This window comes from Microcaecilia unicolor, chromosome 1 (assembly GCF_901765095.1).
Source record: "Microcaecilia unicolor chromosome 1, aMicUni1.1, whole genome shotgun sequence".
In the NCBI taxonomy this organism is placed as follows: Eukaryota; Metazoa; Chordata; class Amphibia; order Gymnophiona; family Siphonopidae; genus Microcaecilia; species Microcaecilia unicolor.
This window is the reverse complement of record NC_044031.1, coordinates 269901506-269923351: the sequence shown is the minus strand read 5'-3', so window position 1 is coordinate 269923351 and position 21846 is coordinate 269901506. Positions and strand designations below refer to the sequence as shown.

Here is a 21846-nt window from a genome sequence, read left to right as displayed (position 1 = left end):
CACTTAGCTTTGTGTGCTTTCCTGTTTACGAAATTAGTGATTAATTCACTGATGTCTCACTGGGCACATATATTGTTCTCAAGTAACAGTAATAGTCATGAGGCTAGGTTTATTAAGCGGCGCTATGGGCGTGTTAGTGTTTTTATCGCACATAACTGGTTTACACGCATTAAACGCTAACACACCCATAGAAATGTATAGGTGTGTTAGCGTTTAATGCACCTTAAATTTACAGGCGCGTTAAAAACGCTAACGCACCTTAGTAAACATACCTCTTAGAATGACTCATCACATCATGCACCTCACACAAAAACATCTCCGTCTACATGCTTTCTGTTCCCACACTGCACACACTCCGCCCCCACATACATCCACATATTGTCAGGTTTGTGAGTTCTTTGTACCAAATGGAGCACTGCTGAATGCGAGGATACGCACCCTGTCTCTGCTTGGCAGCTGTGCAACCCCGAGATTCACGTGCGATGACCGCTGTTCCCTGGGGGTTGAGCCCCCAGCTGCGGGCGGCCGACAGGACTTACATATAGAGAAGATGAGAGGGGCGCTGAGGAAACCAGCCAGAGGAGAGTACAAGGGAGTGGCCTGGGTACAGGCAACAGTCCAACAGGCAGGCAGCTGGCAAAGGAGAGATCCAGGTACAAGCAAGGTCTTACAGGCAAGCAGCAGACGAGAGAGTAATCCAGGTACAAGCAAGGCCAAGAACCAGGAACACAGGCAGAACACAGTGAAGATAAATGCTTACCAACTAGAAGCCAAAGCAATAAGGCAGAAGGAAAGCTCTCCAGAAATAGTACAGGCATCGGACGTCAGCAGGAACTAGCTGGAGAAGAGAGCCTGTCATAGGTCAGGAAGGCAGCGAGGGGGGAGAGCAGGAGTCTGCCCGCGGGGAAGGCCAATCCCCACGGAGCAGGGAGGCGGGCCGATGGCACAAAGCAGCCCTGGGAGCTCCCCGGAAGCGCGCAGAGCTAGCAGGGACGCAGGGCGACATGGGCGACCTTGGGCATGCGCACCGTACTAGAGAAGGCCGCGGGGGAGCGCAGCACCGTCCCGGGGTGCCGGACCCATAGAGATTGCGGGGGAGCATCCCCTGCGCTGCCGGAGAGCCCCGCCGATGAGGACCCATAGAGATTGCGGGGAAGCATCCCCCGCGCTACCGGAGAGCCCCGCCGATGAGGAGGTAAGGTGCGTGACACATATATACCCACACGTATATACACACATACCACTTTCTCCCCACTAATACCATTCTTGCTTCCATACATCCCGAATCTCATACATTCCCATCCCTCACCACGTCCCTGCAGATGTGGTCCCTCTCCACAAAAGATGAAGTAAGAAAGAGGTTGGGAACAACAACTTGGTAAGTCTGACTTCTGTGGTAAGTAAATTAATGGAAATGCTTTTAAAATATGGAATACGTTTTTGGAATCCAATGGATTGCAGGACCCGAGGCAACATGGTTTCACCAGAGGCAGGTCTTGTCAGACAAACCTGATTAATTTCTTTGATTAGGTGACCAGAGAGTTGGATAGAGGGAGAGTGCTAGATATGATGTATTTAGATTTTAGCAGTCTTTAACTTGGTTCTGCATAGACAACTAATAAATAAACTGAGTGCCCTTGGTATGGGCCCTAAAGTAACTGACTGGATTAGGAACTGGTCGAATGGAAGGTGACAGAATGTAGTGGTAAATGGAGCTCATTCTGAGAAAAGGATGTTACCAGTGGTGTGCCACAAGGTTTGGTTCTTGGGATGGTTCTTTTTAATATTTTTGTAAGCAATATTGCTGAAGGGCTGTCTAGTAAGGTTTACCTCTTTGTGAATGATACCAAAATCTGCAATAGGGTAGACACTCTAATGGTATGGATAACATGAGGAAAAACTCAGCAAAGCTAGAGGAAAGGTCTGGAATTTGGCAGCTAAGATTTAATGCTACAAAATTCAGGGTCCAGCATTTGGGCTCCAAACCCAAGGGAACGGTACAGTTGAGGGGGTGAAGAACTTTTGTACACCAAAGAGGAGCGGCACTTGGGTGTGATCATATGTGATGATCTTAAATTGGTCAAACAGGAAGAAAAGGCGATGGCGAAAGCTAGAAGGATGCTTGGTGCATAGGGAGAGGAATGGCTAATAGGCAAAAGGAGGTGATGATGTCTCTGTATAAGACTGTGGTGAGACTTCATTTAGAATATTCTGTGTAAATCTGGAGCCTGCACCTATGAAAAGATATAAACAGGATAGAGTTGGTCCAGAGGGTGGCTACTAAAATGGCCATTGGTCTTCATCAGAAAGCATATGGGGAGAGACTTAAAGATCTCAGTATGTATACCTTGGAAGAAAGGCGGGAGAGGGGACATATTATAGAAACAGTTAAGTATCTACATGGCATAAATGTGCAGGAGGTGAGTCTCTTTCAATTATAAGGAAGCTTTGGAACGAGGAGGCATAGGATGAAGGTGAAAGGCGGCAGACTCAGAAGTAACCTAAGGAAATACTTCTTCACGGAAAGGTTGGTGAATTCATGCAATGGCCTCCCAGTGGAAGTTTTGGAGATGAAAACAGGATCTGAATTCAAGAGAGCTTGGGATAAGTACATAGGATCTCTAAGGGAGTGATAGGGAGAGGAGATGGCATGGATGGACAGTCTGGATAGGCCATATGGTCTTTATCTGTTTACATTTTTCTCTGTTTCTATGTACTTGCATTGTGCCTAAAATTAGTTGTACATTTCCTGCCATTTTGCAATATTAAATTCTTATTTTGACAGTTAAAGTATGCTCTTATTTTTTATTCTGTCATGTCAAACTTACAATTTCCTCTCAATGGTTCTCTCTTATGCTCTTGTAATTGAACCAGTTGCTTAAATGGTAATGAGGCCTTTTGGATTGTCAGCATCTGTATATTTCCAATTACACACTTGACACTTGATTCTGAGACCTCCTGGCCTTCTGTCTGAGTAAATTCCTTGCACTGTGAGATCTTACTGATGTTTGGCACTATCCAATCAGGGATCCTCTGGCCCTGTGCCTTCTTTATTGGGTTATTGCCCAGTTTTTGAAGAGTTCCATCAGGTTTAATTTCCATAGCTGTCGCCTTAATCCCCTCCTCTGGCTGCTACAGTCATAAAGAATCAAAAGACAACAGAAGCGTTATTTTGTGCCAGCAGTAATGCTATTGCCCTTCTATTTAAGAATGTAGTTAGAATGATTGACTTTGCTAGTCTGCTGCAGTGTCATTTTTGTTAATGTTAACTCAGGTCATTTACCAGTTGAACATTTCTAATAACTTTTATAATCACAAATGCCAGTAGCATTAAAGGAAGAATAACTGAAATGCCCTTTTTAATACCCTTTCCCAGTCTATGATGCAATTTCCTCCCATTATATGGAACAGCTCTAGAGAAAATAACTTACATAGGGCCCCTTTTACTAAGCAGCGGTAGGTTCTACACATGCCCAACGTGCACCAAAACGGACTTACTGTCTGACTACCGCATGCCTTTTGCAGTAATTTCATTTTTGGCATGCGTCCGATACGCGCATCTGAAAAATAATTTTTTCATTTTCGGACGCGCATAGCCGATGCGAGTCAAGAGGCACCTGACGCATGTAGGTCGTTACTGCACAGATTCTTTACTGCTAGATCTATGGCTGGCGGTAAGGTCAGACACCCAAAATGGACGTGTGGCAATTTTGATTTTGCCACACCTCCATTTTCGGCAATACATTTTAAAAAGGCATTTTTTGTACGTGCGCTGAGAAATATTTTTGCGTGCACTCAAAACCCACGGCTACACTATCACAAGCCACTTTTTACCGCGGCTTAGTAAAAGGACCCCTAAAGTACCTATCCCACAGTAACATAGCACCAGTGTCTAACTTTATTGGCTCAACTGATCTATTGCCTGCAGCACTTAACAAGCAATAATGAGCACTAATTGGCACTGACTTGCTAAGCGTATTCTGTAACATAGAGGGGCATAATTGAAAGGGATGTCCTCGTTTTGATTTGGACGTCCTCGCAAAACGTCCCCATCCAGGGGCGGGGAAACCCATATTTTCGAAACAAGATGGATGTCCCATGAAAGATTACAGTTCCCAACTAGGAAGTCAAACTTGTGTGGATGTCTGAGATCTGAGAAATACCTTAGGACAGGGTGAAAGTCTGGGTCAAAAATTTTCCTTTTGCAATAGGGTGCAATATTTACAATGAAGGAAAAAACAAACAAAGTAAAAAATTCCCTGAATGACACAGGAAAATAAACATAGCATTTTTTGATCCACTCAGTGACAATTAAAAAAAACATCATGAAATGAGTGGCATTTCCCATGTTGTTTCAAATGAATGTGCATCCCTAGAGCAGACTCTTCTCTTCCCTCTCACAAGTTCTCTGAACACGTAGGAATTTGTATAGACTGCTTCTCAAAGACAGACACTCTCTAACCTCTTCACGTCAGACTCAGGATACCTTCAGGCAGCTGGAGCCACTAGGAAATACTCCATGTAGACATGCCTCAAAAAATCTATAATTTTCTTAGTAGGCTTCCTGTGCCACAAGGGGATGGGGAATCAAAACTCCTAACACTCAAGAATTCTCCCTCTGACTTCAAACAGCATCACATGATGAGGCAGGGCTGTGCTTCAGTATTAGTTTTCTTTTCTTTTCTTTGATTTTGCTCTATTCTTCATTCTATTATTCCTTTCCTTTCTGACATGTCTCACAGCTATCAGCTATAGGAACGAGAAACATAAAGAATGTAAACGAATGCACTGAGTAATGAGCCCCACCTCCCAACGAGAGTGGGGGTGGGGGTGTTGGGTTATGTTTTGGGTTTATTATGATTGTATTTTTTAATGTTACTAGTTTGGTATATTTTCTTTAAACTTTTCCTGGTTGATATTCAATGAGACTTAATCAGGTAGGAGCCGCTGACAGGTCCTTTACTGGATAGTGCTCCTGAACATCAGATCAGACCAGTCTAGCACTCTCTGGGCAGTGCTGGACTAGTCAAGGTGTGAAACATAGGTGGAACTGGAAGTTTTTCGGGCACCACTGATTTTCAGTGCCAGTGCGAGTTGGACCACAGAAAAGACTTTATCTGGATAACTTTCAGTGGCCACTAATCCATTGGATTTTCAGCTTTGGTACCCACGTTTGGCTGGCTCTGAATATCCAGTTGTAAATCTGTCCACAGTGGCCTTTATAAAAATGCAGACCGCTGTGGGCTGAATATTGACCTGTTGGAATACATATCAAGATAATGCATCTTCAGAGAATAAGCATAACAACATCTCAACAGAATACTGTACAGAAGAATAATAAAGATTAAAAAAAAGAAAAAAAGGAATATACAACCCTCCCCCAATATTCAGCTGGTTGTGGTCAGCGTTTCTTTAAATGCTGACTGTCGCCAGCTAAATTTAGCTCCCAATATTCAGTGCTGGGCCATGTTCTGGCATCAGCACTGAATGATGGAGGCTAACTTTGGGTGGCTGGCTGCCCGGAGCTTTAGAAAGTCATGCGGGCCCTGGCTGAATATCAGGCTGGCACCAGGATAACTTAAAAAAAACAACCTCTAGTCTCCTGAACCCCCTCCCACCTCGAACAAAGTCCTTTCCTTCCTTGCCCCCACCCCCAGCCCATGACAACTACTACTACTACTACTATTTAGCATTTCTATAGCGCTACAAGGCATATGCAGCGCTGCACAAACATAGAAGAAAGACAGTCCCTGCTCAAAGAGCTTACAATCTAATAGACAAAAAATAAATAAAGTAAGCAAATCAAATCAATTAATGTGAACGGGAAGGAAGAGAGGAGGGTAGGTGGAGGCGAGTGGTTACAAGTGGTTACGAGTCAAAAGCAATGTTAAAGAGGTGGGCTTCCAGTCTAGATTTAAAGGTGGCCAAGGATGGGGCAAGACGTAGGGGCTCAGGAAGTTTATTCCAGGCGTAGGGTGCAGCGAGACAGAAGGCGCGAAGTCTGGAGTTGGCAGTAGTGGAGAAGGGAACAGATAAGAAGGATTTATCCATGGAGCGGAGTGCACGGGAAGGGGTGTAGGGAAGTACGATTGTGGAGAGATATTGGGGAGCAGCAGAGTGAATACATTTATAGGTTAGTAGAAGAAGTTTGAACAGGATGCGAAAACGGATAGGGAGCCAGTGAAGGGTCTTGAGGAGAGGGGTAGTATGAGTAAAGCGACCCTGGCGGAAGATGAGACGGGCAGCAGAGTTTTGAACCGACTGGAGAGGGGAGAGGTGACTAAGTGGGAGGCCAGCAAGAAGCAGATTGCAGTAGTCTAAACGAGAGGTGACAAGGGTGTGGATGAGGGACAAGAAACTAGTCCTCCCCAGAATGCTCCCCCAGGGCCTACCTGTATCCCTGGTGGTCCAGCAGTGGTTGTTGGGGGCAGGAGCACAGCCCTCTTGTTCCTGCCTCTTGCGGCGTCCTTCTAAAATGGTTGCCATGACCTCTTGTGGCAGCTCACGATACTACACAAAGTACTGCGAACTGCCTTGAAAGGTCACGGCAGCCCATTTTTGAAGGGCACCACAGTGGCAGGAGCAAGGGGGGCTATTCTAGTGCCTCCAACAACAACTGCTGGTCCACCAGTGATACAGATAGGCCCAGGGTTAGCCTTTATACTTATAATTATACTTTAGTAGATTTGCTAGACCGCTGTAGCTACCTGGGCAGAGCAGAATAGTGTACATAACTAAAACATAAATAAAATGGAAAGGAACTCCAATTATTGACAGAAAAGATATATTATCACACAGAAGAAAACAAACAGAGGAGAAATACATTCACACAAAGAAAAGTATAATACATTCATGCAAAAGAAAGTATAAAGTACATAGCCGAGAGCAACGGTTGATTCACCTAATCAACTGATAGCAATTTCTGGCTAATCCTGACCTCCAAAAGCTTGTCTGAAAATCCAGGCTTTCAGGTTTACCTCAAAGTTTTAAGAGATGGTTCACCACGATGAGAAAGAGACGAAGAGTTCCAAATATTAGGAGAGAGAAAAAAGAAGGCACGGTGTCTGGTTGTTTCTAGCTGGGTATGTTTTGGACTTGGGAGGATGAGACAATGGTTGTTTAAGGAACAGAGACTCTTGCTGGTGAGTAGGGAACAGTAAGATGTGAAGTAAAGCCTTGAAAGTCAACAGAGTGACTTTGTAGGTAATTCAAAATTCTACAGGATGCTAGTGATGTTGTTTAAGTAAGGGGGACATGTGATCAAAATGCCATCATGACAGAGTAATCTGATAGCTGTGTTCTGTAATATTTGAAGTTTCTTGACAGCAGAATGAACTAGATGAGAATAGATAATGTTGAAATAGTCAAGACGTGAAATAAAGAACGCAAGAATAGGTGCATGGAAATTGTTGTGATTAAAAAGGTGACAGATAGTCCACAGCTGTCAAAAAGTGAAAAAGCAGAGCTTGGACAAGTGAGAGATGTGTTATGAAAAAGAGAGAGAAGAGTCGAGAATTACCCTTACATAGTGAAAGTAGGAGACTGGACCGATTGCTGTCCCCAAACCAGAAATGGACGCAGAGGGAGGATTCACTGAACTAGAGAACCAACAAGCCACAGTCTTGTCTGCATTTAGGACTAGTTGGTGATCAAAAAGTCAATTAGCAACGGAGTCTAGTCAGGATTGAAGAGGTGAAATGGAAACAGAAGATGCATTGGTTGGATAAAATAGTAAAATATCATCCACATAGAAGTAAGTAGATACCCCAAACATTTGAAAATGAGTAGCCAGTGGATTTAAACAGAGGTTGAAGAAGAGTGGTGAGAGGATTGACCCTTGAGGAACCACACAGCAGACATCCCTCTTGATAGAGGTTGAGGTGGAGGTAACAATTTGGAAGAAGTGGTTAGACAGAAAAGAAATAAACCAAGATAGGACCTCACCTGAGATACCCTGTGAAGATAGACAAGAAATCAGGAGGGAGTCGTTAACCAGGTCTAAGGCAGAAAATAGATCCAGCGAGACTGCCAAAACAAGTTTATGTTTATTGAAATGAGAATGAATTTCACTTAATAGAGCTGTCATAACAATTTCAGAGTTGTAATTAGTCCTAAAGCCAGACTGACGAGGATGTAAAGCGAGTGTCTTTTCAGAAAAATCAGAAAGCTGTAGGAAGATGACTTTTTTGAGAACTTTGGACATAAAGGTGAGATCGGACACTGGGCAGTAATGACTAGTAATTGCAGGATCAAGCATAGCTTACTTTAAGATGGGACACACTATGGCCAGTTTCCAAGGATCTGGGAACTGGCCGGTGGGGCTTAGATTGATCAACGATAGGAAGGTAGGAAGCAAACCTAATATAGGGTTCTTCAAGTGGGATGCAGGAATGGGATCAGTTGAGCAGAAGGTAGTCTTCATTGTGGACATTATGACTTTCAGAGGCTGCAAATATTGCAGTTGAAAAGTAGACTAAACAGTAAAGCCAGACTGGGAGGGAGGGGGAATGTTTCAGAGGAAGAACAACCCAGCAAAGGAGGAATAGGAGAGGGAGAGAAGGACTTAAGTAAAGAGTTGATCTTGCTAACAAAGAATAAAGAAAGAATCTCTGCTTTATTTATTTATTTTTCGCATTTGTATCCCACATTTTCTCACCTTTTGGTAGGTTCAATGGGGCTGTGCAAGATAAAGTAGGAATTGGCAGAGATAGCACTCATTGGTAGATTGAGAAAAGACCTTTTGAGGGATTAAGTGACTTCAAAAGTCTATTGGTGATATAGGATATTTCAGTCCTCCTAAGGTGAACAGAAAGAAGAAAGCAGACGACAATATCTGGAAAAGCTAAAAGAAGCTGGTAGTCAGGAAAGCAAAGATGCAAATGGGAGGAAACAATAGCCAATATGGTAAAATGGGGGACAAGACATTTTTTAGATATGTTAGTGATAGAAGGAAGTGCAAACGTGGCATTATGAGACTCAAAGGTGGAGGAATATGTAGATGCTGATAAAGATAAGGCGGAATTGCTTAACAAATATTTCTGTTCTGTGTTCACAATTGAGAGCTGGGAGCAGGACCGCAGAAGACAAACACAAATAAGAATGGAGGAGTGGTAGTCCCTGAACAATTTTCAGAGGACTGTGTTTGTGAGGAGCTGGCTAAACGAAAGGTGAATAAAGCGCTGGGGCCAGATGGCATGCATCTGAGGGTACTGAAAGAACTTAGGAAGTTCTAGCGGCTCCACTGGCTGACCTTTTCAATGATTCTTTAGTGTCAGGAGTGGTCCTGGAGGACTGAAGAAGAGCACAAACCTCTTCCTTACTTCCACAAAAGCAGAAGAAAGGAAGAGGTTGAGAACTACAGACTGGCAAGTCTGACTTCTGTGGTAAGTAAATTAATGGAAACAGTTTTAAAACAGAGAATAGTAAAGCTTTTGGAATCCAATGGATTATAGGACCTGAAGCAACATGGTTTCACTAGAGGCAGGTCTTGCCAGACAAATCTGATTAATTCTTTGACTGGTTGACCAGAGAGTTGGATCGAGGAAGAGTGCTAGATGTGATGTATATAGATTTTAATAAAGGCTTTAACATGGTTCTTCGTAGACTACTAATAAATAAACTGAGTTCCCTTGGTATGGGCCCTAACGTGACTGACTGGATTAGGTGCTGATTGAGTAGAAGGCAACAGAAGGTAATGGTAAATGGAGCTCATTCTTTGGAAAAGGATGTTACTAATGGTATGCCACAAGGTTCAGTTCTTGGGCTGGCTCTTTTTAACATTTTTGTAAGTGATACTGCTGAAGGTAAGGTTTGCCTCTTAGTGGATGATACCAAGATCTGCAATAGGGTAGACACCCCTGATGGTGTCGATAACCTGAGGAAGGACTTAGTGAAGCTAGAGGAATGGCCTGGAATTTGGCAGCAAAGACGTAATGCCAAAAAATGCAGGGTCATGCATTTGGACTGCAAAAATGGTACAGTTTCAGGGGAATTTTCGAAAGAGAAGGGCGCCCATCTTTCTACACAAATCGGGACATGGGCGTCCTTCTCTCAGGGGCGCCCAAATCGGCATAATTGAAAGCTGATTTTGGCGTCCTCAACTGCTTTCCGTCGGGGGGACAACCAAAGTTCACGGGGGCGTGTTGGCAGCGTACCAAAGGGGGGATGGGGCGTGGTTAAGAGATGGGCGTCCTCGGCCGATAATGGAAAAAACAAGGGCGTCCCTGACGAGCACTTGGCCGACTTTACTTGGTCCCTTTTTTTCACGACCAAGCCTCGAAAAGGTGCCCAAACTGACCAGATGACCACCGAAGGGAATCAGGATTGACCTCCCCTTACTTCCCCAGTGGTCACCAACTCCCTCCCACCCAAAAAAAAATTTTTTAACATTTTTGTCCAGCCTGTATGCCAGCCTCAAATGTCATACCCAGCTCCATCACAGCAGTATGCAGGTCCCTGGAGCAGTTTTTAATGGGTGCAGTGCACTTCAGGCAGGTGAACCCAGGCCCATCCCCACCCCACCTGTTACACTTGTGGTGGTAAATATGAGCCTTCCAAACCCACCCGAAACCCACTGTACCCACATCTAGGTGCCCTCCTTCATCCCTAAGGGCTATGGTAGTGGTGTACAGTTGTGGGGAGTGAGTTTTTTTTTGGGGGGGGGTTGGGGGGCTCAGCACACAAGGTAAGGGAGTTATGCACCATGGGAGCAATTTGTGAAGTCCATTGCAGTGCCCCCTAGGGTGCCCAGTGCACTACGAATGCTGGCTCCTCCCATGACCAAATGCCTTGGATTTGGTCGTTTTTGAGATGGGCGTCCTCGGTTTCCATTATCGGCGAAAACCGAGGTCGCCCATTTCTAAGGTCGACCTAAATGTGGAGATTTGGGTGTCCCCGACCGTATTATCGAAACAAAAGATGGACACCCATCTTGTTTTGATAATACGGGATGCCCCGACCATTCGCAGAGACGTCCTCAGAGATGGGCGCCCTTACAGATGGTCGTCCCCGTTCGATTATGCCCCTCTTTGGGGGTGAAGAACTTTTGTGCATGAAAGAGGAGTGGGGCTTGGGTGTGATTATATGTGATGATCTTAGGGCGGCCAAACAGGTAGAAAAGGCAGCAGTGAACACAAGAAGGATGCTTGGGTACATAGGGAGAGGAATGGCCAGTAGGAAAAAGGAGGGAAATGGAATTGATATACCACCTTTCTGTGGTTTTTGTAACTACATTCAAAGTGGTTTACATAGTATATACAGGTACTTATTTATATGTGGGGCAATGGAGGGTTAAGTGACTTGCCCAGTCACAAGGAGCTACAGTGGGAATTGAACTCAGTTCCCTAAGATTAATGTCTACTGCACTAACCACTAGGCTACTCTTCCACTTGGAGGTGAAGATGCCCCTGTATAAGACTCTGAGACCTCATTTAGAATATTGTGTACATTCCTGGAGACTTTACCTTCAAAAATATATAAACAGGGTGGATTTGGTCCAGAGGGTGGCTACTAAAATGGTCTTCGTCATATAACATATGGGGACAGACTTAAAGATTCCAATTTGTATACTTTTGAAGAAAGGCGGGAAAGGGGAGATGTGATAGAGACATTTAAATACCTATGCGGCATAAATGCATAGGAGGCAAGCCTGTTTCAAATGTAAGAAAGCTCCGGAATGAGGGAGAATAGGATGAAGGTGAAAGGGATAGACTCAGAAGTAACCTGAGGAAATACTTCTTAGTGGAAAGGGTGGTGAATTAATTGAACAGCCTACCAGTGGAAGTTTTGAATATGAAAACAGTATCTGAATTTAAGAGAGCTTGGGATAAGTACATAGGATTTCTAAGGGAGTGATAGGGAGAGTAGATGGCATGGATAGGCAGACTGGATAGGCCATATGATCTTTATCTGTCTACATTTTTCTCTGTTTCTTTTTATAGATTAGTTTATATATGGATATTGTAAACCATTATGCCAGAACTTACAATGGTGGTATATCAAATTCTTGAATAAAGTATAAACAATGACAGAGAAGTTATTTACAGAATTTGGCAGAAAGAAAAGATCAACTGTAGCACTTTAATGAGAAGAAATTGGAGAGATAATAGTTTAGGCAGGGGCTCTCTCTCTTATTTTAAACCCCCAATATACTTCTAACTAGAATGAAGTTGATTCAGAGCAAGGTGGTGAGAGTGATTATAAGAGCTAGGTGTGAGAAGATTATACCTTTATTATTCACCTTGAATTGGTTTCAGATTTCTAGTGCCTTGTTTTCTAGTTGGAAAAGGAATTTAAGTATTCCATCAGCCCATCATATTCAATTGAGGGCTATAGACTAAATTGCTGGCTGGGGCTGCCCAGGTCTTTGGAATAAATTGCCATGGAAGCTTAAAATGCTGACTGATTATACAATTTTAACATGCAAGCCAAAGACCTCCTTTATAAAGGGACACAGGAGTACTGCTGTTGTTTGAGATAGGAAGGGATTATGTGATAAAATGAGTTAGATATAGATTAATTAGGTTTTGTTTTTATTTTAATGTGGAGAAGGTGGATTATTATATTATTGTTATCTTTTCCTCATCAAATTGGTTCTTAAAATGGCAGGTTATAAATTGATTAATCCAATTAAATTAAATTAAATGGGCCTTATTGTTTTTATCTTCCTACATATTTTATATCTCTATACTTTTAAGGAAATAAACATGTTAGACCTGCTGCTAATTACCACCATTGTCTGCTCTACTGAAAGTGGCAGACTCAGGCACAGAGCCTCTGAGAAGATGACAATGGAATTTTCTGGAACAGGAGCTCTGCATTCTGGTTTGCTATAAGGGTGTGCCTCAGTGTTGCCAGGTGGGCGGTTTTACCGCCCAATTGGGCGGTTTTCCGCGACCCGCCGCGGGAAATTTTTGCCCGCGGCGGGTTGCGGTTTTTTGGGCGGTTTTTTGGGCTTCCGGGCGGCTTTTTGGGCGGCTTTTTGATTTTTTTCGGCCGCGGGGGGCGGGGTTAGTGACGTTTTTGGGCGGGGTTAGTGACGTTTTGGGCGGGGCCGATGACGTGGGAGGCGGGGCCGATGACGTGGGAGGCGGGGCCGATGACGGGGAGGCGGGGCTGATGACGGGGAGGCGGGCCCGATGACGTGGGAGGCGGGGCTGATGACGGGGAGGCGGGCCCGATGACGTGGGAGGCGGGGCCGGTGACGGCGGGGGTGGGGCCGGTGACGCGGGGGTGGGGGTGTCAGGGGCGGGGTTTGTGTTTGGGCGGGTTTTGGGCTGGTTTCTGGCCTGGATTGGGCTGGAAAAAAAATTTCTACCTGGCAACCCTGGTGTGCCTGGCAAATGTTTCTGAGGTCCAGTTCATAAATTCAGAATAAAAATACCTTACTAGATCTGCTTTCCTATTCTGTTTCCATAGGAAAAGACAGCTTAGTAAATTAGACTGCACCTCTGCATAGCTCTGTCAGAAACCAGCAGACCCCATTCCCTAACCATGCTTTCAGCAGCAAGACAGTGCTTTCCTAATAGCTGAGTCAGGGATGATTTCTTTGGTTTAGTTACCAGCTATGGCATGCAGTCTCCACTGGTCTTCGTTTCTCTTTTATCACTCTTACCATCCTGGTCTTCCTCATCCCACCTCTCTTTCACCCCCCATTTTTCCACATTGTCTTTTTCCTTCACATTCTAACCTCTCAATATCTTTCTCTTCCTCATCCACCACCCTTCTCACTCAGTATCCTCCTGTTTCAAGTTACTCCCTCTGTCCTCAGTAATCTCCCTTTCTAAACATTGCAGTCTCAGTCTTCCTAGTTACGCACTCTCTCTTCAGTGGACAGGTTCCAGGAGGAGCATGGCTAACTTCCCTTGTTTCTTGTATCTGCCTTATGTAATTTTGTCCCCATTTTTCAGTTTATTTTCTTCTTTTCCTCAGATTCCCTCATTTTTTGCTTCAGAGTTGTTCAATTTCTCCATCTATTCTTTTCTTTTTCTGTTTATTTTCTACCTTTCTCCAACAACCTTTTTTCTGTCCTTCTCTCCGTTTATCTCCCATTTTGTTTTGAAGAATGCCCCTCCTTTTTTTTTTTTTTTTTTGCTATCCTCATTAGGTGCCAATTGACCTAAAGTACTGGAGCAGATTTTTTTCATACAAGCCCATCATAGTAATATAGTAAATGACAGCAGATAAAGACCTGTACGGTCCATCCAGTCTGCCCAACAAGATAAACTCGTTTTATATGGTATGTGATACTTTATATGTATACCCGAGTTTGATTTGTCCTTGCCTTTCTCAGGGCACAGACCGTAGAAGTCTGCCCAGTACTGTTCTTGTACTAAGTTCTGAAGCTAACATCGAAGCCCCTTAAAATTTACACTGCAGCCCATCCCTATCTATTCAGTCACAATCAGGGTGTAGACTGTAGAAGTCTGCCCAGCTCCTGTTTTGTTTCCAATTACTGGTGTTGCCACCCAATCTCCGCTAAGATTCCATGGAACCATTCCTTCTAAACAGGATTCCTTTGTGTTTATCCCACACGTTTGAATTCCATTACCGTTTTCATCTCCACTGCCTCCCATGGGAGGGCATTCCACATATCCACCACCCTCTCTGTGAAAAAATACTTCCTGACATTAGTCCTGAGTCTGCCCCCCTTCAACCTCAATTCATGCCCTCTAGTTCTACTGCCTTCCTGTCTCCGGGAAAGGTTTGTTTGTGGATTAATACCTTTCAAATATTTGAATGTCTGTATCATATCACCCCTGTTTCTCCTTTCCTCCAAGGTATACAAGTTCAGGTCAGCAAGTCTCTCCTCGTACTGTTTGCAACGCAAATCCCATACCATTTTCATACCTTTTCTTTGCACCGCTTCCAGTCATAGGCGCCCAGTATAAGAGGCTTGGAGAGGCTAAGCCTCCCCTGCTGTGCTCTGAGGGGTTTAAATTGTTGATTTACCTCCATCCTCACAGCAGGAGCTGCAGTGAAAGCCCTCTAGCCTTGTGAATCAGTTGTAGAAAATGTTTTATGGTTTGTTTACCTTACTGCTGGGAGAGCAAGGGGAGGGGGGGGGGGGGGGGGTTGGCTGGGTTGCCAGAGAGATATTTAACGAGGATGACTTCCTGACCTGCACTGAGAACAGATAGCAGTAGAATCGGACAACCAGACAACAAAGTTAGAAAAGATCATTTTATTTTCATTAAAGTGTTTGGAATATGTCCACTTTGAGGATCAGGTGCTCAACATTAAAAGTTTATATTTATTTACATATTTATGGCATTTTATCCCACATGAATTAGGGTGTTTTGTGGCTCTACATGAGAATTGTGATGATATGATCCTTTGTTTCATATTGTTGATGGTCTGCATTTTCCGTATGGGTGGTATATTGGTGTATTAGGTTCTGCCCATTGTAATATTTATGGTACAGTAAGGTTCTGAGTGTGTTTTTGCACAAAGTTGTGCAGTGTTTTGCAGTTGAGCGATTGTGCTTAGAATATGCTTTGAGCAACCACTTTATTCTTTGACATATGATACATATCTAATATCTAAATTTAATAAAATGTATTAATTGTGACTTTTATTTTTATTTATTTATTTTTTCTGTGTGTTATCAGACAATTATGGATTTAAGCTCCACCCCTGGCCCCACCCCAACCCCGCCCCTTTAGCCTCCCCAAACAGTTGGGCCACCAACCGCCTATGCTTCCAGTCTTTTTACATCTTTAGCAAGATGCGGCTTCCAAAACTGAACACAGTACTCCAAGTGGGGCCTCACCAACGACTTGTAAAGGGGCATCAACGCTTCCTTTCTTCTGCTGGTTATGTCCCTCTCTATGTAGCCTAGCATCCTTCTGGCCACGGCCATCACCTTGTCGCATTGTTTCTTCACCTTCAGATCCTCCGACACCAACACCCCAAGGTCTCTGTTCTGAGTCGAGCTTACTAATCTCTCCCCTCTTATCCGGTATCTTTCTTTTGGGTTTCTGCACCCCAAGTGCATCACTCTACACTTCTTGGCATTAAATTTTAACTAGTACTCACTACTGGAGTATAAATAATCTTTTGGGTTGTCTGTTCAGCTTAATGTACACAAACAAAACCCTTAACGTAATACTTATGTGTGTGTTTCACACAGTGCAATGTGTAAACAAACAAAATTTTTCAAAAAACACTTTTTTTTAATATTTTTCTCTTTGCATTCAAGTAGTGCTCAGTGACTGGACAACCACCTCTAGACTGACTAGCAGCCATTAAATGTGTTGTTCCCGATAGTACATCATTGCACTATACCACCTGCCTACCATAGATGTTATATTGTAACTAATGTGGATAATATGAATGTTTCTTATCCAGATAAATCACGGATGATCACTGGGAACTGGTTTAGAAGCTCCACCACATTTTTGCTTCACTGCACGTTTTTAAAGTGACCTCCACTAGCCACAGCTGAATCTACTGGTTAAACACTAAGATAAGTGGTTTGCCGCATGGTTATTTATCTGGATAAGAAACATTCATATTATCCACATTAGTTACAATATAACATCTATGGTAGGCAGGTGGTATAGTGCAATGATGTACTATCGGGAACAACACATTTAATGGCTGCTAGTCAGTCTAGAGGTGGTTGTCCAGTCACTGAGCACTACTTGAATGCAAAGAGTGGTTTTTGAAGTGGTTTTTGAAGGTTTTGTTTGTGTACATTAAATTTTAACTGCCAGAACCTCAACCATTCTTCTAACGTTCGGAGATCCCTTCTCATCGTTTCTACTCCCTCCAGGGTATCCACTCTATTGGCTATTTTCGTGTCATCTACAAAAAGGCACACATTTCCTTCCAATCCTTCACCAATATCTCTCACAAATATATTAAACAGAATAGGCCCCAGCACCGACCCCTGAGGAACTCCACTGCTCACTTTCCTTTCCTCCGAGCGGATTCCATTTACCACCACCCTCTGCCACCTGTCAGTCAACCAGTTTCTTATCCAGTTCACCACTTTCAGTCCTAAGTTCAACCCTTTCAGCTTATTCACGAGTCTTCTGTGGCGGACCATATCAAAGGCTTTGCTGAAGTCCAAGTAGATTACATCTAGCGCACGTCCCTCATTCAGTTCTTTGATCACCCAGTCAATAAAGTCAATAAGATTCGTTTGGCAGGATTTTCCTTTGGTAAAGCCATGTTGCCTCAGGTCCTGTAACCCGTCGGCCTCTAGAAAGTTAACTATCCTTTCTTTCAGCAGCGACTCCATTATTTTTCCTACGACCGACGTGAGACTTACTGGTCTGTAGTTTCCCACTTCTTCCCTGTCTCCACTTTTGTGAAGAGGGACCACATCCGCTCATCTCCAATCTTGCGAAACCTCTCCCATCTCTAAAGATCTATTAAATACATCTTTAAGAGGTCCCACCAGGACCTCTCTGAGCTCCTTCAGTATCCTGGGATGTATCCCATTTGGCCCCATAGCTTTGTTCACCTTCAGATTCTCCAGCTGTTTATAAACTCTTCCGTAAACAGCGCAGTATCCACTCCATTCCCAGACGTTCCCTTGGCAGCCAACCGCGGTCCTTCTCCAGGATTTTCCTCTGTGAACACCGAAAAGAAATATTTGTTTAACACGTTCGCTTTATCTTCATCACTCTCCACATAGCCATTCTCATTATCTTTCAGTCTCGCAATTCCATTCCTATCTCTTCTCCTTTCTCCAGTATATCTGGAAAAAGTCTTGTCACCTCTCTTTACATCTTTAGTCATTTTTTCTTCCGCTCACGCTTTCGCTAGCCGTACTTCCCTTTTCGCTTCTGTCAGTTTAATCCGATAATCTTTTCCGTGATCCTCTCGTTGCACTCTTTTGTATTTCTTGAACAAAGCCTCTTTTGCTCTTATTTTTTCAGCTACTTGTTTGGAGAACCATATAAGCTTCCTGCTTCTCTTGTTTTTGTTTACTTTCCTCCCAAAAAGATCAGTCACCATATTTATAGCAGCCTTTAGCTTGGACCACTGTTTTTCCACTTCTCCTATGCCTTCCTATGCCAACAGTTCCTTCTTCAGGTATTCCCCCATTTTATCAAAATCAGTATGTCTGAAATCCAGCACTTTGAGTTTTGTGCGTCCGCACTCTGCCTTCGCCCTTATATCAAACCATACGGTATGATCACTATTACATAGGTGGGCACCCATCCGAATATCGGAAACAGTACCTCCATTAGTGAGCACTAGACCCAGCATCGACCCTTCCCTCGTGGGTTCCGTCACCATTTGTCTGAGCAAGGCACTTTGACAGGCATCCACAATCTCCCTACTTCTTTCCGATTCCGCAGACGGGATGTTCCAATCCAGGTCAGACAAATTGAAATCTCCCAACAGTAGTACCTCCCCTTTCATACCAATCTTTTGAATATCTTCTATCAGATCCTTGTCTAACTTCTCCGTTTGCGCAGGAGGTCTGTAGATAACTCCCGTGTGGATACAGGTTCCGTCTTCTCTTTCCAGGATGATCCATAAAGCTTCTTCTTTTCCCCAGGTACCCTGCATTTCAGCCGCTCTGATATTCTCTCTCACATACAGAGCCACTCCTCCACCTCTTTGGCCCTCTCTATCCTTCCTAAAAAGATTACAGCCCAGTGCGGTCACATCCCATTCATGAGAATCGTTGAACCACGTCTCCGTAATAGCAACAATATCCAAGTTTTCTTCAAACATCAGGGCTTGCAAGTCTTGAACCTTTTTACTTAGACTACCAGCATTTGTAGTCTAAGTAAAATGTCTAACTTAACTTGATGGGAACTTAACTTCCCTTGCCTCACCAGTTGGGTATAAAGATTCCCATGGCACAGTGTGGCCCAGCCTGTAATAATAATAATAATAATAATAATAATAATAATTTAAACACAACACCTCTGAGCCACTGAAAGACTCAAAACCGTGCTATGTTCCTGCCCCCTTCTTTGGTATGGACTCCTGCATTAATAACAGGAAGTCTGTGCTGAAGAAGAGGCCAGGAACATGGCAGGGTCTTGAGCTTTGTTTTTTTATTGTACTTCTTAATCAGTTGCACAGCAGGTATTGCCCAGTCCTGGGACTCTTAAGAGCACTTGGCCCACTGAGGCATGCCCAAATGCCTGTTCTTGTCTTGCTTTACTGCCACCATTGTGCAATTCAGGTCACGATTGAGCTGATCATAAGGTCCCAAATCTCACAAGACTCAGAAAATAACAGCAAGTTCTCCACCATATGGCTAAAATTTGAAGCCGAGATGGCTGTGCAAACTTAGGCCTGTTTTGGTGGCAGCGATGGAAGAACATACACACACACAAAAAAAAATAAAAACTGCATTAGGACACAAAATCCCAGGTACCAGGGTACAGTTTCCAGGTACTATGGTGACCTGGCACCCGAGATTTGTTGAGCTCTGCCCTAATGGATATACATGAGAGGTATTTACATACAATGGAGCTAATAGGTATGCAGATTTTTCTCATGCATATTTATTACAAATATTCTGAACATATGACCTGTTTGGGACCTTCATGGATTGAACTTGGACAAGCCCAACCTGTAGCATATTAAGGCCCCTGTTTATTAAGGTGCGCTAGCGTTTTTAGCACTTGCTATGAATTAGTGCATGCTAACCATGTAGATGCCCACTGGAATATTATAGGCATCTACACGGTTAGCACGTGTTAATGCTTAGCACATACTAAAAACACTAGCAAGCCTTTAGCGCAGCATAGTAAACAAGGCCCTCAATTTGTCCTTTGGAACTTCCTTCTTACACCCTGTTTTTTAAATCCATATAACTCTCTAAAATCCTAAGGAACTGATGAAGTCAGCTACCTAATGATCAAATTGCCTATAACACTGGACCGACCTGTCCCTACCCTAATTCCATCAGATGTAAGTTAACTAGCATTTTATTACATAACTTTATTTTCTCTTATTCGGGGCTATAAAATTATTTTTGTCCATACCCATTTAAGATCTGAAACAATTTTAACAGCCTCCTACTTCCTATTAGTTGACATCAGAAGAAAACCATCCAGTCACTGTAGTGACAATAGAATATAATGGAACAAAAGTGCAGGGTTGAGACATAAACCTTATCTTTGATTAATAACTACAAGGCTTTTGAAACCTGAAGAAGGAAATGCATTGTTAAAAGACAGAGTATATTTATCCAGAATACTGAAAATAATGCAAGAGTGGGAAGAAGACAGAGAGGAAAAAAAATGCTAGATCCATATTCTTTAGCTTTGTCAATACCAGTACCTATTTTAGTCTGACTTAATGTACGGCATCTATTGTCTTCGAAGTTTAATTCTAGCTACCTCCTACATTCACTCTTTGTACCTATTTACAAAGACTGGACTTTGAAGACTAAACGTAAAACTAAGATGATGCCATTAGGCAATAATTCTAATTAATGCACTATTGAACAGACATTGAGATAATTCAGTACAATTAGGGGTAGATATTCATGTTGTTTAAGGAGGCAGGAGTGGCTCCTGATTACTTAAACCATCCTGAGCTGGCTGGCCACCGATATTAGGCACTTAACTGGAAATTGCCACTGAACATTGGCTCTGACTTTTGTGGCACATTCCGGGCAGTGCCGGGTTTTCCAAGGGTGGAGTTGGGGAAGTCCTGGAAGTTATGCAAGCAGTGGTGATATTGAGTGCCAGTGGGGCATAGCTAACCAGGCAAGTAGGAATGTGTAAATAGCAGTTCTGATTTTGTCTGGTTAGCTGTGCAGATAACAGCACAGAATATTGTCCTTATCCCCATAACTTTGGGAGGTCGTTGCTTACCCTGCTATTTAATGCCAGTGCCTGGATGTGGCCTTTAAACCACAATAAACTTCTCTGAGTCTTTATATCACAATAAACTTCTCTTGTATTATACGTCTTCTCAGTCTTTGGGATCCTTGGTCGTCCTCCCACTTTTTGTATTATTCTCCCTTCCATCAGCATCTGCTCCCTCTCTGCCCTATTCCATCCAATGTCTTCCCCCTGCCCCTTTCTATCCAGCATCTGCCCTTTCTCTCTTTTCTGTCAGTGTCTGCTCCCTCTCTCTCTCCCCTTTCCAGCAGCGTCTACCCCCCCTCTCTATGCCCCTTTCCAACCAGCTTCTGCCCCCCTCTATCAAGCATCTGCCCTTTCCCTCTCTGCCATCAGCATCTGCTCCCCCTCTTTCTTTCCCCTTTCCATCCATCGTCTTGTCTTTCCATGATCCAGCGTCTGCCCTTTCCCTCCCTTCCATAAGCGTCTGCTCCCTTTCTTTGTCCCCTCTATCCAGCGTCTGCCCTCTCCCAGTCCCCTCATCCAGTGCTATTTCTTGGGCCTGGACCTGGCACTTTCTCTCCTTTTCATGTCCCCCCCCCCCCCCCCATGCTGCTCCTGTTTGAAACTAGCAACAGTGCAGCAGCAATAAAAAATGTTTTTAAAAAAAGCCAAGGAGGAAGGCAGAATAATAAAATTAAAATGTTAAAATTACTCCCTGCGGGGCCTAATTACCTTTGGCTGCTGGCTTTGCTCCACAATGGGAAGTGATGAGAACTCAAAGGGGTGGAGTCAGCAGCCACAAATAGGGCAGAGGAACCAATCTCCTTGGGGCAGAGAGACATCGGAGACCCCGATCGGCACAATCCCCCAGTGCACCTATCAATGTATACTGCCACCGCCACTACACAGCTTTTGTTCCAGCACCATTGCATGGCAGTCTAGCAGCAGCGGTGGAGCTGGAGCAAACTTGTAGAATGCAGGAAGGTGCAGGCTGCACAGGAATGCGGTGAAGGACTGAGAGAGAGAAGCCACCTGGGAGGAGATGCAGGGGCGGAGGTTGCACTGCAGGAAG

The 21846-nt window shown here is 43.8% G+C and overlaps 1 protein-coding gene across 1 annotated transcript in view; it reads left to right on the top strand.

Annotated features, from left to right (window-relative positions):
* Window positions 1–21846, top strand: part of CPNE4 (copine 4) — a 932436-nt gene that overhangs the window by 107032 nt on the left and 803558 nt on the right. The gene's annotated exons all lie outside the window — the stretch shown is intronic.